General features: G+C 41.9%; 1 pseudogene; it reads right to left on the bottom strand.

Annotated features, from left to right (window-relative positions):
* Positions 1 to 1,453: 1,453 nt before the first annotated feature.
* Positions 1,454 to 2,404, bottom strand: LOC101355517 (olfactory receptor 1L4-like; annotated as a pseudogene).
* Between the last annotated feature and the right edge of the window lie 596 nt (positions 2,405 to 3,000).

The raw sequence follows: 3,000 nt of genomic DNA, 5'->3' as shown, positions 1-3,000 counted from the left end.
GGTTGATTGTTGATAATTGGAGGAGATGGAGGCAACAAAGGCAGGGACGCTAATGTTGGACCTTAGATATCCCTGTGTTCCATTAGACCACTATATACCTTTTGATATATATTTAAGGCCAAAAGGCTTAGATTAAACTTCAAGTCCTGCCACTAACAAGATTGCAGCCCAAAAAGGCTGATGGTTGTGAGAACCTGATGAAATAATTGACGTAAAATCAATCCAGAGAGAGTATAAGCCTTACAATACTATTGATATTGACAATACATAATCCTTGAAGGACTGATGAAGCAACTAATTTACACTGATGTACTTATGTCTCATTCAAGTTGTGTAATAGTCATTAGTGCTGTTCACAAAATATTTCTAGCTCTCCATTTTGTACACACGTTTGGATTGTGCTTCTTGGTGGTTGGGTGGGGTCATGAGATTAGTTGTGAGCAATAAGTTGTTGGCAGAAGTGGTGTGGGGCACTCTGAATCGGAATATTTAATTGTCAGTGTAAAATCTTCAAGAGTCTTCCTCAGCTTCTGACAAAGTTATGAGTAATGTTTAGAATGGTTGCTGCTCCATCAGCTTGGGCCCCTGAATCTCTAAAATGAGCAGCACCCTTACACTTTTCTGTGATGAACATACAATGAGAAGTAAAACTTTGGTTTTAACATCCTAAGATTTTGAATTTGTTTGTTTCCACAGCATCGTCTAGCTCATCTTGACTGATACATTGCTCTTTCCAGGATATAAAGGGCAGGTCCGTGAGTGCACTGGCCATCTGGAGAAAGGAAGAATTAAGGGGCAGGGGAAAAGGAGACAGGTACTGAGAATGCACACTGTCATCACACTGTGGTGGGGAAGTAGCAAGTCTGCTTTGTAGATGCTTTAATCTTGCCAGCCTTCTTCTCCCTGTTATCAAAATGTTCAGAAGACTCTAGCCTCACAGGGCTTTTCACAGTTCCCCAAATATATTCCAACATTTATTGCCTCTAGTTGCTTAGGTGATTACCACTATTTAACATGTTCTGCCCATTTCTTCATTCCTTGTACCTTCATCTCTCAAAATTTAGTCTATCCTTCAGGTTGATGATCTTAGGTATCTTGCTCCAAGAAGTTTTTCCCAGTTCTCTAAAACCCAAGCAATTTCTTCTTTAGTACTGGCCGTAGTCAGTTTTATAGAAGAGTTATTTGAGGGATAGCCTTATTCTACTTTATGGTGTCGATTGTTTCCCTGAAATCTGGATTTCTAGCAGTACCAAGTCTGGGACTCAGCATATATTTGGTCAATGTCATAGATAGAAACCCAGTGTTCTGACTCCCAGGCCAATGCTCTTACTACTGTCCAACACCACTTTTCATGACATCTTTGGATGTTATGTGGAAAATAGCTAAGAGGGAAGGATAACCTGACAGTCTCTTCGGTCATCCCCCAAATTAGACATTCCATCGTTTTGTTCTTCTATGAGTGAATTCTATCCCTTAGCTTCCCCAAATCTCTCTTCATATCCTTCTTCCTCAGGCTGTAGATGAAAGGGTTCAGCATAGGTGTCACCACCATGTATGTAACTGTGGCTACTCTGTCCTTCACTACTGAGTACATGGACAAGGGCCTAAAATAAACATAGATGACACTCCCATAGAACTGGGCTACTACAGTGAGGTGGGAGCCACAGGTAGAAAAGGCCTTCCACTTTCCAGCTATGGAGGGGATTCTGAGCACAGTGATGATAATCCACATGTAGGAGAAGAGTATGCACAGGAATGGGGTCACGATGACAGCCAGGGTCTCAGTCATGACCACAGTCTACATGAAGGAGGTGTCAGAGCAGGACAGCTTCAGCACAGGCTGGGTATCACAAAAAAAGTGCTTAATGACATGGGAGGCACAGAAAGACAGGTGAGATATGAGCAGCACCCAGAGCAAAGAGTGCAGGTGAGATATGGTGCAAGAACCCAGTAGCATGAGAAGGCAATGCCGTGGGTTCATGACCACATCATAATGGAAGGGGTCACAGATGGCCACCAGTCAGTCTATGGCCATGGAGGCCAGGAGGTAGCTGTCAGTATTCCCGAAGGCCATGAAGAAGTACATCTGGACGAGGCAGCCCACGTAGGAGATAGTCTTTGTCTCTGATAGTAAGTTCACCAGCATCTTGGGCACAGTGACAGCTATGAAGCAGATATCTATGAAGGACAAGTTGCTGAGGAAAAAATACATAGGGATATGGAGCCTGGAGTCAGAACGTATGGCTAGCATGATGAGCACATTTCCCACCATGGTGACCAGGTACATGGTGAGGAAGACGGCAAAGAGGGGCTTCTCCAGCTGAGGGTTGGAGGAGAGGCCTAGAAGGATGAAGCCTCAAATGCTGCTGCTGTAGTTCTTCATCTCCATGTCACTGGACTTCCTGGGTGGTATTTAGAGGAGCAGTGGGAATGATGCAAAAGAGAATGTGATCAATATAGATTTTCCTAACTTCCAACCTATAAAAAAAGCTCACTTCTATTTGTTAGGAATTTTAAGCATCCTTACTTCAAGAAGCTACAGAGAAAGAAATAGGGAATCTAATTCAACAAAAGGAGAGTTGCAAAAAATTACAAACTACTTCCTAAATTAGAAGCTAAATATTTCCCATGTATTCATAGGAACTTCTATATGCCCTAATTTTCTGAGTTCTTCTCAATTCTCCTTTTAAAGATTATTTTTAGGTTGTGTCTTCATCAACTCCTTAGCCTCTTTTTTTTGTCCCTTGGGAAGAGGCTGCTGAGTCCTACTTAGAATCAGGATGTTTTCATTCCGCATGTCCCTAGGAGTCCTTTTCTGCTCATAGTTGGAGAGAGGGTATAGATTAGGAACGGGGCAAAATGAGCATCAGAACTAATAAATATTTCTTTTTTTTTTTTTTTAATATTTTATTGTACTTCAGGTGAAGGCTTACAGAACAGATAGTTTCTAATGTAACAGTAACACACATGCTGTTTTATGACATTGGTTAACAACCCCAC

The sequence above is a fragment of the Trichechus manatus genome, unplaced genomic scaffold (assembly GCF_000243295.1).
Source record: "Trichechus manatus latirostris isolate Lorelei unplaced genomic scaffold, TriManLat1.0 scaffold00038, whole genome shotgun sequence".
Taxonomy (NCBI): Eukaryota; Metazoa; Chordata; class Mammalia; order Sirenia; family Trichechidae; genus Trichechus; species Trichechus manatus.
This window is presented reverse-complemented; position numbering and strand designations above follow the sequence as displayed.